The following is a 15,610-nucleotide window of genomic DNA, read 5'->3' as shown; positions in this document are numbered from 1 at the left end:
CATAACAATGATTGTCCAAACAGCTTTGATTACAATATTACAGTGCAGCTGCTATGTAGTCTTGTAAACACAAGCAGCAGGCCTCTGACCATTGCTTTTCCTTGACAACTGGTAGACGGTGTTATGTTCCCACAAAAAGCATCTTCTTTATTGCAGCGCAGCCTCGCTGGAGCAGGCTGTGGGAGCAGAGCAGCATCCATTTGTGCTCTTAAAGAGCAGGGACAGACAACAGCTTTATATGCATCTATGCTTTCATGTCAATGAGTATTCAAGTACCTCCAAGGCTGCATGCTGGAATCACTGACCTTCTTCCAATAGTCTCCTCTATTAGAAATAAATAGAGAACTCCAGGAGCTGGTGGAAGAAGTCGCACCCCTCCTTCAGGCGCTGAGATGGTCCCAAAGCATCGTCACAGAAACAACTGGATCAGCAAAAATCACTCCATTCCTTCTACATAACAGAAAGAGCAAATTATCCTTTTGCTCTCCATCAAGCTTGGAGAATAGAAGAAAAGAACACAAACAAACAAAACCACGACAACAACAAAACAAAAGAACCCAGAACAACAATACTACTGTATTTTCTAATGTGGATTTTAAAGCTAGAAGAAACTGCTGTAATTAGTTATTCTCTCAACCTTTAGAATGCAAGCCACAGGCCTCCATTCCTCCAGCCACCTTCCTCTTAATTTAGGACTGAATGAAGTCCTAAAGCTTCACCATCGATATAGTAAAAAGCCTTTGTGAACAACAAAGAAGAACAGTGCTTTGACACTCTCATTACAGCATTAATACAACCTGTTGTGTCTCCTAAGACATGGTCTGATCATGTAAACATAAAACAGTAATACTACTTGTGGTTACTGCAGCATTTTTATGCATGCAGATGGGGAAAATTGAAAACCACATGAGAAACTATGAGTAGGAATACTAGGTTCTGCTATTCTGCATGAATTAATACACTTTTTATGAGAAAGCTTAATAAATGTGTTCCAAACCAGGGGGTCCTCCATAACATAATTTGCATGAAACAGAATTGACCCAGAAAATTTTAATCTAAATCCCAATCTGATTTGTATAAAGTAATTTAATTTCCTCCCTAGTAGTTATATGGATTTTATCAATTATACCAATTAAATTGTCAAGCAGATTTATTGACCAGTCATCTACAAGACACTTTCTTTGATGTACTATTCTGGTATCATCAACTGGTCATGCATGTCCAGCCTTGGGTTTTGGTATCATTGTGTGCAGCTGAACGCTCAAATGAGACAGTTCTAATAAATGAGTTGTGTGAACCAAATTTTTAAAAAAGAATGAGGATGGAAAGCTCCTTGCTTTTAATTGCAGGCACAAAATTACAGGTTGTGGCAAATAGGATTGATTCAAACACTCAACCATCCTATGTCGAAAACATACATTTGATTTCTGACCTCAGATTTGGATCTCTATGCTATTATCTAGATGTAATCGTTCTTGCTAGAATGCACGTCCAGTTAGTTTTAAATATAAAAAGTGAGGCATAAAATTAAAGGCTGGTTATGAACTTGGCAACCTTTGTTTTTCAGTACATCGGATTTTCTCTGCCTGGGTTTTATGCATGTGGAAATAACCTTCCTGAAATAACCTTATTATCCATCTTGAATAATTTTGTTATTAAAATTATTAGATTCAAATTTGTCAGGAAAAAAAAAAAAAATTGGAATCAGACATCTTGCTTCCACTGAGTGAGTCACAGTGCACCTTCTGATTTCCTCATAACCTTTTCCTAATTTTCTTCTACAAGTTTGCCAAGAAAACGCGAGTAATACTGGAAGAAGAGCAAACAAGTTAGAGATCTTTATAGTCAAGCAAAACCAATAATAATAATAATAAAAACCTGGGAAAAAAAATAGCTGCTAAATAAGGGGATTGATATGGAGCAGATTTTAAAGTCTAAAGGAAAAAGCAAAGCAAATAAGGAATTTGACACTGTTGGGAGTGCTCTGCTGCCCATTTGGCAACAGCAGATAGAATGGGCACAGTGACATGCAGCCCTCTTCCACTGCAGGTTCAGAGAGCACATGGGATACCAATAGCAGGTTTGGTCTCCTGGGATACTCTTCTACTACCAGTCTCCTCAGAAATACCATCACTCAGCATGAATAAGAGAATGACACGTGTCTGTCATCAAAAAGAAGAGCCCCTGTGATGCTGGTCACAGGGCACCCCAAATCTGGTGGTTTATGCTATGTTCTCTTGCCACCAAACCACTAAGATCTTGTTTCTCACCACTGGCACTGAAAATCTGATTTTTTGGTTCATGTTACTGCGATGCTTAAATTCTTTTCCTAAAATATTTTGAGACATTTCTCAAAAGCAATAAATGTCACAGTATGGTAAACAGAGCTGATGTGAAAAGCGCTTGTTAAAGCACTGATGAGCCAGTTGGACTGTTTCTGAAATACATGCCTGCATGCATAATCTCAGTATTTTTGGTAAGCATGCCTGTGAATATATGCTTTTGCCAATGGCTCTGTATCACTCTAGTGCATGGTGTAATGAAAGAGATCTCATGATGACTATGAAACTTAAGTAACAGCTAGCTATGCCTGTGCCAAGCCCTGAGAAAAATGTCTCCTCATCTGCCTGAGGAGGCTCAGGGCTGTTTCTCATTCTTACCCTCTTCCATTCCACATCTATGCTCCCCTCCCCTTTTCCTCTTCTAAATCCCCAACATTTCTTTGGTTTGGCCTTTACACAAATTTACAAAATAAAGAATAAAGGAACCAAAAGATTAATAAACAAGCTACTGCAGCAAACAGTGTGTGAGAATCATAGAATCATTTAGGTTGGAAAAAACCCTTAAGATGACCAAGCCCCATCACTTGCCTAACACTACGAGTTCCCCACTGTGTCTCCTATTTAGACATGTCACCTGTGTCTCCTGCAGGGACTGTCCTGATGGCAATAGCTCAGAGTTTGGGCTGCATCAAAGCCACACTAAATAGGTTGGGAAACAGGAGAAAAACATGACAGCCAGACCCTCATTTCCCTTCCAAGGACTTCAGTCACCAGGTTGGTCTCCAGTTCAGAGTAGCTGTTTTATTCATGAAAGGACCTGAAGGTGATCCTGACAGGCAGGAGTGTGAGGAGCAGGAAAAGTTACATTTGTGCCTAACCACAAAAGAGCAGCTATAAGATATATGTTTTATACACCTCCTTCCAATTTGCATAGCTGGAGCAGCGCAAACCTAAAGAGGTACAGGGTACCTGTGTGCCCGTGATGGGAGAAAATGCAGACACAGTATTGTGGGATGACTGATCATTCTCATCCAACCTAAGAATCCTTTATGTATTTCAGGCTACAGAAACTTAAATTAGCAGACTGGCAGTGACAGTGACAGTGACAGACAATGTCTTTGAATCAGACATCTTACACTGAGTTAAGCAGAAAGATTTTTACTGGATGGTTTTGTGATGTTTTCCCATTAAAGTTCAAATGCAGAGTCAAAGCACAGACATAAAAATACAAGGAGCAGCTGAGCTTTTTAGTGCAGGTGATGTTTCAGGGCCAACAGAATCAAAAGTGTTATTAACCTAGCTGGAGGGTGCCCTGACTGAAAAATAATACTTTTCATTACGAAGATGACACTGTAACACTCTGAATCTTAGGGGATACTATTATTATCTGGAGTAGCTTAATACTTCAGGTTGATTTCAGTGGGTGCAAATGAAAGAGAATATGGCCTTTGATGCTTAGTCTAGCTGTAATTACAGTGCTGTGATTTGGGGACAGCACCTAATTCCTCATCAAAGAGTAGCTTAAAAAAACTATATATTATTTAAAATGAAGTCAAGAGCACCCTGGTATCATTTAAATGACCCAAGCAGCAGATACGGCAGGAAAGAAAGAATCACTATTAAATTAACAGTTTCACAAGGAGGTTTCAACATCTGACACAGTGGGAATAGAGAGTGAGGTGGTTATTTTGGCCATATGGAACATGAATAAATTTCAAGAATTGCTCAAGCATCTGTCATAATATAAATACATTTTAAATAAGAAACCTCAAGGCTGAAGTCTTCTTTCCAAGCATAACAAAATATTTTCTGACAGGTGTGGATTCCTAAATGCTGAAGAGTCAGTTTTTGACCCTACAACATGTCTCTGCCTAGGAGGAATTACTGCATTCCAGTTGAAATTGTCAGCCTAAGCTAAACTCCTAACACTGCTACCTCATTTAAGACTGGAGTTTTAGAAGTTTTAGAAGTATGTAACTCTTGTTCCAGAAAATCCAACTGAGTCAAAACATATTCGTAATTTAGCTGTGAACTCCATTGCCAGCTGAATACCATCTTCCTAAATGCTGGGTCTGCAAAACACAATCCAGTATCTCCCATGAACTCTGAACCATGTTGTCATGCTAAACAGTCATTCTACATTCTCTGTGATAAACCGATCCTGACATACTATTGCATCAGTAAGTAAAAAGAAAAATATGTATTAAAAAGTTTTGCTTCTTCCAAGAAGCAGCTCTTGATAGTACCAACCCTTCCTTACTTTCCTGCACATCAGTAGTTAGAAGCCAAGAGTACTACAGTGCCTCAGACTATCAAGATTATCATGACGTTGACTGCCTCAAGTAAGTCAGGACCTCTTGTCATGCTAAATATCCTTGGATCCCGCAGATGCCACTGTCATGAGAGCAACTGCTTTAACTGAAAAAAGAAATGGAAATGTATTCATTTCTACTGATGAGTTCTAACCTGGTGGACTAAACAGCGGATTTTGTCTCTTTCTCAGACAAAATCAACACCTTCCTGTTACCCCTGTGAAATGATTTTATTTTTGTGTTTCAGTCTATTTAGTTCTGATTGGTGATTGCTTAGAAGATTTCTTCCTTGGATCCTTGGATTTTTTTGTGTACATGTCTTCTTTTCTTTGCCTTTCAGCTAGCGTCCTTGCTGGGGATTTTATGTTTTATGTTGATGGTTTTGAATCTTGCTGGGAATGTTATGTTTTATGTCCCTGGTTTTGAATGCCTTTTTTTTTTTTTTTTTTTTTTTTTTTTTTTAATGGAAGCATCAGTTGCTTTTCATTTACACCTTACTTAGGAAGATGGCAAGTATTTTTCAATTCTCAACTGTTATTTCCACTAGCTCTGTGCTATGAGCATGACACTGTGTGAAATGTCCTGCTCTGGCACGCACCTCTGGGACTCCTGCTGAGCTGCAGCTAGCTTCTGGCTTACTGGATTGAAAAGGAAGAAAGCCTTAAGGCACAGATTCAAATAAACATGCCGAATCCTAAAACTAATCTGCAAAGAGACACTACCAATGGTCCTTGTAAGAAGAATAATAGATGTAAAGATGTATGGGAACTGCTGAGTCACGGCCTGAACCTCTGATTGATCACCTGAGGTGAGCCATGAGTCAGCCAGAGGAGCACAGGTGAAGGCAATTCATCTGTGCTGCTGGAAGGGGTGGAGCCAGGCTCCAGCCCTCCTAGGCCTATTTAAGAGCTGGCTACCAGTGGGGAAGGATCTCTTCTGGAGATCCCTTCTTCTGGTGTTTTGTGGTGAGCCCAACTAAGGGTAAGCCTTCCATTTATTTTCTTTGTTATCATAATCTACTTCACCTAACTCTCCTGTTTACTCTCTTGTTTATTTTGTGATTGTAACATCTTAATATCCATTGATTATACAAAAGAAAAAATACACCAGGAGAAGAAAGGGTGTGTTTTCCTGAATTGAGTGCAAATGAATTACCTCATGGATGATGAATTGGGAGCTGGATGTTGAGCTCTGGAGATCTGGTAGGTTTTGAATTTATGTAGAGAAGGAAAAACAATACCTTCTTGGTTTTAAAAACTATTGATGATTATTTTCTTTCTCAAGATTATGAGGAGAACTACATGAAGGAGGTGGGCAAAGGTATCCATCAAAAGAGGAAATCTGAGCCCATCATGCTTCTGAGGAAGCCCACTGTATGCATGCAAGATGTCAGACAGAAGGAAGGAGTTCAGGTGTGGACTGGGAAAAAGCATAGTTGTCTGAAGTTATCAGAATGAAGAGAGGGGATAGATTTCAAAAAGGGAGTTGCACCTTGTAGTGGAAATGCTAAGTCACAGCTTGAAACAGTGATTGAGCACCTGGTAGGAAGGCAGGGCCAACCTAGGAGAGCTCAGGTGCAAGTAATGCACCTAAATGATGGAACGGGTGGAGCCGGGATCCTCCCCTTCCCAGACTTCATTTAAGGGGTGGCAGTGGAGGAGGAGGGGAAAATCTGTCTTGAGGTCCCTGTGTGGATGAGGTGTTTGGAGGGTTAGTGGAGTCTTTTCTTTATCTGTTTGTTTTGATTGCTAATGTTGCTAAGCCTAGTAGCTGGATTAATTCATGCATGGAAGGAATTGCAAGGGAGTAGTTAAAGCCAGTACTGGTTGCAGGAGCTTCTAAGCTGAAAATGGTGTAGAAGTAAAAATTAAAACTGCACCTGTGAAGAAAGTAATAAAGCTGTTGCTAGAGGGTTATGGTTAGACTGACAACCCAATAGGATGGTGAGAAACTCTACAGATAATAAAACTCTACAGATAATAAAATAGGAGGGTGGTTGGAGTCCAAACCTAGGAGACAAATTCTTGATATTTGTATACTTGTCTGCTGTGAATAAAAGCCCAAACTTCAGTGCTTGCATCACTGTAAAATCTCTTCAGCAGCTATTTTACTTGATTGCCAGGCCTCCACTGTAAATGCTCCTATTCTGAAGAGCCCATTGCTCCTGCTTGATGTTGGAAGGAAGCAAAAAGGCATGCTGGGGAATAATGCACCCATCTAACACGGCAGAATCAATGCTGAGTAATTAAGTAACACAATTGTTAATGCTATTGCTTCTCTGAGAGACTATTACCTAGGAATTGCTTATCTTGATTAAAACTATGTTTCAAAGGAAGTGCCTTCATAAAGTGAAGCTATCAGAAATGACGAATGTCACATGGTAAAAAAAAATCTTGATATGTTATTAAACAAAACAAATTATCCTTAGAAGTTATTAGTAAAGAAGAAAAACAAACAAATTCTTACTTGACTTACTGGATACAGGGCCAACAGAACTCCTGAAGCAGCATGGAACAAGAGACTATAGATGTTATAGTCTCTAAGAGCTGTAAACAGCTGAAATGTAATCTAGCCTCACCTGCAGCACTGTACAGGGACAAATATGCAGGCTTTGCTCCTTAGTGATTCAGAGCAGGGATGTTTCTATGGGACTAAATGCCACAGAGACCAAACCTCCTTTCCACTTGAGGAGCATCTTTTGTCAAGTTACTCTACTGCAAATTACTAAAAGAGGGCTTTGTTTTCACTTAATACTTCCACTGTTGCAAATCAAACTTTCACTCAGTTACAAAAGTTGGCTGCCTCTTCTCCCTAATAAATTAGCCAGAGCAAAGGAAGATAACGCATTGTGGTGAACTTGGTTAAGAGGTTGGGGAAGACTTCTTAATTAAGGGATTTGGGCTAAAAGAAGTGTTCATGCTATAAGAAGTATGCACAAAAATAACACTGACTTCATATCCCAGGGTGAGGGGATGATCCCTTGTAGCCAAAGCAACTGCTGTGCAGAACAGAACATGAGAGACATGAGCTCTCTTACACCAAAGCTCTCTTCATGAGGTGCATTTTGAGTGCAGAATGTAAAATCCCTGAGTTCTGGGAGCCAGAGAGACCTGGCTAGCATCTCTAAATCTACCACTGTATGATCTCCTCTGAGTGAGGTTTATTTCTGAAGTAGGAGGCCAGCCCAGTTGAGGTCTTGGTCCCTCTGCAGTTATTTAGGAACCAGGACTCAAAACTCAGCTCAGATAAAATCCTGTCAGCTTCTGTTAATGTCTTACAACCCAGTATTTAGGTACTGGAAAAGCTAAATTGCCTGTTCGTGTGAAGTGCTGCCCTGTAGTGGCTCTCAGTGGCCACGCAGAGGCTCCTGCCTCCCTTTAAGCACTGTGATGGATTAGAAATTTTCATTTACAAGCTGAAAAACATTAAAAGTCCATCTGCAGCAAAAAAAAAAAGACGGGGTTAACGCCACCGTATGCTGCGGAATGTGAGGACTTGCTCTGGTCACAGCACTCCCTCTATTTGTCCTATGAATCCTGAGGTGGATTCCCCTGTATTTAGTTACTCATACAGTTTGGTTTTGCTCAAACTCGTCTGAGACACTGGGAGAAGCTGAGACGATAAGCAGTAGTGGTTTGTTTTTTTTTTTTTTTTCTTTTATTAGGGGAACCAACGTCAATTCAACGAACCGGGAGATGGGCAGGCCAGCAGCCCCGCACCTCGCTCCACCTCGGGCGCCGCGGCGGCCACGCCCCCGGGTGGCTGTTGGGGGAGGGGCTACGGAGGCTGTGAGGCCGTGCAGCTCCCATGTCACCGTCGTGCTCAGCCTCCTCGAGCTCCGCTGGGAGCCGGAGCCGCTGGGCCGCGCCCGGAGAAGCCCTAGCGCCCGCCGGCGGCTGGCAACGTAGCGGGCGCGTCACGGCTGCCGCTCTCGGAGAGCGGCTGTGCCCGGCCCGCCAGGAGGAGGCGCAACCGCCCCGCCCGAGGTAAGGGAGGTGGCTGTGAGGCGGCGGTCTGGGGGATAGGCGTGGAACGGGCGGGCTGCGGGGACGAGAAAGGGCTGATCCGCTATACGGGGCTCCCGGGAAGCGAGGAGAGAGCTTCCTGGGTGCAGGGGTGGTGGCAGAGCCGGACCGCGAGCCTTTCTTCGTGGACTCCTCGTCCCGCCGTGGTTACCACAGACAGCAGGGATCGAAAGCAACTAGGGCACCGTGTGCTGTGAGGTAACAACGTAACGTTCTGCTAGCCGAGGAGCTGACTTGTTTTCAAGGCATGGGAACAGAGTGAAACCACGAGAGATACCAGCCCTGTGTGCTATTGAGGGTGTAGGCGTCGTGTGTGACCTGCGGGTCAGGACTGCAGGATGAGCACTTTCGCTTTGATTTGGCGTTTCCTCCGGAATTGTCTTCCTTTTCTTGACGTGGGCACGTAGGCAGCTCAAAAATGTGTTTCTGCTGCCATGTTAGAGCTTCTCCGACAGTGTGTGTCAACTGTCAGTGTAACAGCACAGCCCACCTCGTGAAGGGTCCGTGTGTGGCACGGTCTGCTAACTACGATTGCCAGTAGCGTTTCTCACTGTCATTCCAAGGTTGGGGATAGTGCCAAGGCTGAACCCCAGTCTCATTTCATCTGCTTGTACTGTCAGAGTAGAATCTCAAACTACGTATTCAAGGTAGGGAATGAATACCTGCCAGTTTCAGTCATGCCTGATGTGGTCCCTACTGCACTTCTGTCTGCAAGTGAATACTCGGACCCTAATCCTGTGGAAGAGTTGTATTCATCTGTAACTTGAAGGCTAGTAGAGCCCTTCAGCTTCAGGGAGTGCTTTTCTGAGTCAGATCACTCATGGGCACAAAGTTTCATCAAGCCTGAATAATCTTATACTTTTGTGATACTCTGTGCAGTTACAGAAGATGCAGTAGTGCCTAGGTGATTGGGTTTTTGGCTTTGATACTGGGTGTTTCTTGAAATCTCAAGTTGAATACTGAAATCCTTCAAGTTTGAACGATTATGAATAGCTGGTTCTTCCTATGATTTGAAATATCTACCCAAGCAATGCTAAATTTATCTCACGTGGTAGGTTTTAACTTTTCCCTCTTCCTTTCTTCTTTTCCTCCAAATTTTAGTTCAGCTGGTTTTGTCAGGTGGTTACAAAACTAGCTTCTGTACCCTAACTAAGCATTGCTTGTTTCTGTGGAGAGAATTCATTTCTTTGCAAAATGCAGGGCTGGGGCTCTTTTTTAAGTGTGTTTTGTTTAAGTGAAAGAGTGATTGAACCAAGGCAAAGGAATGTTAAGTTCTTGAGCAAAGACATAAATGGACTTTAAGTGAAAACCACCACATCTCCCCCAGAACTTCTTTCCAAGTGCATAACAGGTCCAAAAAAGCGAAACACAGGAAAAAGTTGATCTTAGCTTGAAAGATGACCTCTGTGTGTTTGAATAAGTCTTGTGCTGTCAAAATGTTATTGCAACTGTGTAATGAATTTCAAAGTGTTTCAGCTGATTTATGACATCCATTTTGCCTCTAGTAAAAATAGACCAAAGCTATTTTTAACCTTTCTTTTTTCCATGATAGACTCCAGAGTGTGGTTCTGTTCTGTGTGAACAGATCAAAGCGATTGTTTTGTTTGCCTTTGTGCTGTGTGGTTGTGTAAAGTTCTGAGAAGTTAGCAACTGGATTAATTCACTTCTGGGTTAATTAAGTGCTCACAGCCACTGTTTGGCCTCCACAAACATTCAGTAACTGTTTATGAATGTCAATGAGTGACGCTTTTTCCACATGGAGGAGTAGAGTGTCACCCTCCTGTTTCATCAGCAGTCATGTCAGACACCATTCTGTCAGGCTGCCCCTCTGCTGCCATCTGTCACATGGCAGCTGTGTGTAACCGGAGATTGGTGAAAGGTTCAACCTCTATTGCCATACCACCAACATCTGCCTCTGATGTCACGGGCCAGCCTAATAAGATAGGAAGCTTTACTTTTGGAGCAGCCCTCGTAGGCATGCTCATGTGGCTTAGGATATTAATTTAGTGCCTCTGCGCTGTTCTAATCTTAGAGATTTGATTTTCATGGGTGTTTAAGATTGAGACTAAAGTACCAGGTTCCCTGCACAGGAATCATAAGTTATATCTTTTGTGGGGAGATCATAAAATCTTGCTTTGAATAGGTGGGAAAACTTGTGTCAGTAAGTTAATGCAAGGCTGAAATCATCCGTAGCTGTGAAAGCTGATTCAGGTACAATTATTTGCAGAATGCTGCAACCCCAAATTTTGGACTGTAGTGGTCATTTTTGCTGGGGAAGTACATAGAAACAGCAAGTGAACCATTTCTGTGCTGATTATTTCTCATTGTACTCTTTTCCCATGTACAGAGATGTTTGTTTATCACTTAGTCCTCCTCTTCATAGTTGGCTGAACAAATAAATTGCATTTTTTTATTTTCCCCCTAAAGAAAGAATTTATGATTGAGGCACTCTTTACTCCTTAAGTGCTGATGGTGTGTTCTGTACAGGTTTGGATGACATCCACTGTTGAAAATATGGTTGCTTCTCCTTTTTTGTCCTATTCTTGTAAGTAGACTGCATTAATTAGGTCATACTTTCATAGGTCATGTGGACTTATGCATACAGGTAACACTTGGGGAAAAAAATAAACAGACATTTCTGTGTGCTTTAAATGCTTGTATCTCTTAATAAATGCATTTTAAGGGAAATGGAAGATCGAGACTCTATGTAGGGGTGTAAATTATAATCTTAAGCACAGTAAAAGCAGTAAAACGTACAAGAAAAAAATCACACACGGTTGACGTATAGGTGAGATACTAGTGGAGAAAAGAGAGAAACTATCCCACAAACATGGAAACTGGAATGCAGTCTATGCTTCATGCCAGTAGAAGGCTGTAAATTCCTTAGGCCTCTCGCTGTAGATTTGCCTGGCAACACTTCTAAAAGCTGTGAAGTTGAGCCATAAATTCATATGCAAGACAAATAGGACCTAGTTTCCAAAGCAATGTAGGAATTGCATCTGTGGAGGTCTTGGTGCTTCAAGATGTTGCATCAGTCTTATGTATATGGTAACAGTATTTGCAGTCAGTCTCAAGAAGCATGTGGTACAGCATCTAAGCCCAAGACCTTGCAAGAGTTAAGAGCTGCCCTGCTTGGTTAAATAGCTTTCTTTTTCCTTTCTGTGTGTGGCTGCTTGTGTGTCAATGTATCTATACAGACAGATGAAGAACTGGAGGATAAAAATTGGATGAGTTCTTTTGTCTTTCAAGGAATGATATGGGTTACTAGAAATGGACTAGGTAGCTCTAAAACTTATCTGTGGCCTGAATCTCCCAGTAAAAACACTGTCCCCTTCCAAACTGTGTGAACCCATAAACACTGATGTTACCCATGTCAGCTGAAGAGCCAATACCTGAGTGAAGGCAGCAGCTGCTGTGCTGGCTATTGTGCTGCAGGTAGGATGTGCTCCAAATTGGTATGGGACAGAGAAAGAAGGCTTTGTCCTCATCCAAACGAAAAAGGTTTGCTGTGTGGATGTATCATGTTTTTTACAACAGATTTTGAAGCCTGTTCTGAGAGCTGAATTCCTGTGCTAATGTAAAGGGTGTCTGCCTTAATAATGAACAGTGTAACATTACAGTTTAAAATACAAAAGTTAAGGAAGCAAAGATATAGAGGCTAACTTTTACTGTTAGTGCTGTGGTCACTATGCTAATTACTTAGGCAGGGCATTTTGGAGGATGATATATAAAATCTTTTGCACGTGTAATGCTTTGAACACAACTAGAAGCAGAATCTTACAGAACTAAAAAAAAAAAGTATTGAATGGGGTGAATCATCCCGGATTTTGGATACCCTTTGAAGTATTTGTACCCATAGAACGCTTTGAAATACGTGGTTTTGTTTTGCTTTCTTGGAAAGCATCGGAGGTTCGGTAAGCTGAAAGTAAGGAGAAACAGTAGACTTTTTTTCTGGAGGCTTTTCTCCCTGTGAAAGCAGTCACACTGAAGCTGTGTGCTTAACTCAGGATATTTTTATTTTTAATGCTTTCAATTTTCTGGGCACTATGGCCTGGCAGTATTGCTGTGGAGGGTCGTCTACAAATAGGTAAATGAGACTAACTTTGGCTCCTGGGAGGCTGCTGCATATTAGCCAGGACTTAGCTAGGTTTAGAAAGAGGATGTGCAGAGGACTGGGCAGTGTCAGAAGAGTGGGTTAAGAGAAGAACTCCATGCAGTTGGGGTACTTTCTGTCTTTGAATGTTTAATTTTGATTTTTGTTGCAGTGTGCTGAGGAAGGTACAGTGGTTTCAAAAAAGCCAAGTCACCCAAGTGGCCGAGAGCAGTGGAAGGGAGTGAATGTTGTAGAGTTCATGTATGCCAGCACGTTGCTGCTATCTGGAGATAGGGGAAGGTATTCCAGATGCAGATAGTGTGTGAGAAGTGTACGTGAGAGGAGGTGAGGGGGTTAGCAGGCATAAGGAGAAAGAATAAGAGTGTGGATGATAGAAAAGGAATTGCTTATGGAGGATAAGGTGAAATTGAGATACTTGAATCTCAGAGAAGCTAGAATATCATACTGGGGTTCAGCAGTTGTCCCTGTTCAAAGTTGTGAATTGGCAGGATGGTTGTTGTTATAGGCAGTCAGCTAATTTGAGACAGTTGGGAGCTGGGTACCTGCGAAAGTATATTAGCTTATAGTGGCTCAAAAGAAGAACATTTGAAAAATGAAACTGCGTTGTAGTTTTATCAGAAGGGGCAGCTCCTGACTACTTCTGTATTTATTCAGTGCATCATGAAGGTATTGTCAGTGAGGATGCACTAATGATTTAGTCTCTGTGAAGGTAGAGAGGAGAAGAAGAAAGTCCCTTGGAGAATGTCAGTACTGAGCACTGTAGAAGGCATCTCAGGGACAGCAAAGGTAGTCTCTGACAGGCTGAGCAGAAATGAGCACTCTGAAAGAGACTGAATAAATGTTATAACCTTCATCAGATCTATCAGGAGAGATGCTGAATTCATAGAATCACAGAATGGCTTGGGTTGAAAAGGACCACAATGCTCACCTAGTTTCAACCCCCTGCTATGCGCAGGGTCACCAGCTGCTATACCAGGCTGCCTAGAGCCACATCCAGCCTGGCCTTGAATGCCTCCGGGGATGGGGCATCCACAGTTCCTTGGGTTGAAATAATTTCTGTTGCAAAATGTCAGCACAGGACTAAACAGTGTGTGAAACTGCAGTTTATGTTCTAGAAGCAGTTTAAAAGGCTCATATTTTTAGAGGGTATCAAGCCACCTTTATGAAAACTGATGTTTTGAATTAGTGATACCATTTGCATCAGTTTTCATCTTATTCCCACCTGTTTCCAAAGTAAGTTGGTTTTAACTGTGTGTATGTGTTAAACATGTAGAGTATTCCTGGTTTATAACAGCTGACATGGCTGAGCCATGCTGTGTGAAGTCTTAGTGCTTTTGTTTTCAAAACACGTGGCTAGATGCTAACAACTCACTGGAACAAGGAGGAGTGTCTGCAGTAGTGTGTGCTTGCAGCCTGGATGGTATTACTGGGGGGGGGTCTAGAATAGATGTAGTAGACATCTGACAGGCACCACGTTTGAAGCCAGTTGCACAGTGTTGGTAGGTAACTTCTTGAAGCAACGTAAGAAATGTGAATAGATATATTTGAATACCTGCTGGTGGAAAAAACAGTGGTAGTAAGGTATTTGCTTTTCAAATGTGTATGAGGTTATTACAACTGCAGGTTTTGTATAGTTTGTGCTGTTAATAGTTGTGGAGTGAAATCCAGAAGACATCAGAAACAGGAATTTACGATGTGTTTTAGAGTAATAGGTTGCCAGTGTTTTTGAATGTCAAGTTCTATCACGGATGGGTTTAGTTAAGAGCAGTAGAAGAAACTGAGTGGTGAATGGTTTTGGAAGGAATATTTGATTTCTTCCTTTAGGATCTGGAAGTACCTTTTGCAAGGTAGGAAGAGGAATTGTGACTTATGACTATAAAAGACACCCTTGTTCACCTTCCCAGAAATTTCTGGCCTAGCATAGTTTGTATAGTTGAAATGTTCTAATGGTTACACAGATTACTTATAATAAATCTTCAGCTTCTCAATTTTATTTTGAATGTATTGCATTTGTGGCAAAAAAAAAAAAAATTTTTTTGCTTGCAAGCACTTAGTCATCAAGACTGTATTATACTGCTTTCATCATTTGTGTAAATCTTTGTGTTCACAGAATTACATTTAGGAAAGTCGATTGTTGGGATCTTTGTGTACACTTATGTACACCAGAAGGCAGAAAAATAATGATGTTAAACTGAAACAAGTTCACTTTGTCTTTTGTTCTGTTTGAAAGCTACTGTGAACTGAGGGTTGAGAACAGATTTTGTTGGTCCCTCTGTTTGTTGCTGCCCTGGCACTTTGGCTATTTTCACACTAGCAGGTGGTGCAGCCCCCAAGGAGGAGAAAAGCCTGACTTTGATTTTTTTGGGACAGAGTACAGCACTATTGCTATGGGGTTATTCTACTCGACTTGCCTGTCAGAGCAAAGACTGGATGGCAGGGTCAGCAACTGTATTTCACAGGGTTATGCTTAGTTGCCTCCTGGACTAGGGTTTTTTTGTTTTGTTTTTACCTCCTTTTGTATAAGATAGCTGCGCTTTAAGTGGGGTTTGTTGTTTTTTCTGTTACAGGGTAACTGAAACAACTAGGTTTCCTTGGAGGCCCATTTCCAGCTTCTGTCCTCACAGACTACAAACATGCTAGAGGTAAATATGGGAAACACCTGTTTAATGGATTGGATTACAGCCAGTGGTTATTGAATGATAATTTACTGTTATATCTAATTAACAGACAATTTGTGAGCAAATCAACACAATAAAACTTTCCTGAAGAATTTAAACAACCTAATGTCCACCTTTTACAGCATCTCTCATCGGCTCAGTGTGAATTTTTGTCTCAGTAATTTGTTTAGGATTTGAAAGCTATTAAGATCTATCTTTC

This window comes from Lagopus leucura, unplaced genomic scaffold (genome assembly GCF_019238085.1).
Source record: "Lagopus leucura isolate 7727_CA_CO unplaced genomic scaffold, USGS_WTPT01 Super-Scaffold_100157, whole genome shotgun sequence".
Classification (NCBI taxonomy): Eukaryota; Metazoa; Chordata; class Aves; order Galliformes; family Phasianidae; genus Lagopus; species Lagopus leucura.
The sequence above is the reverse complement of the archived record's forward strand: the minus strand, read 5'-3'. Positions refer to the sequence as shown.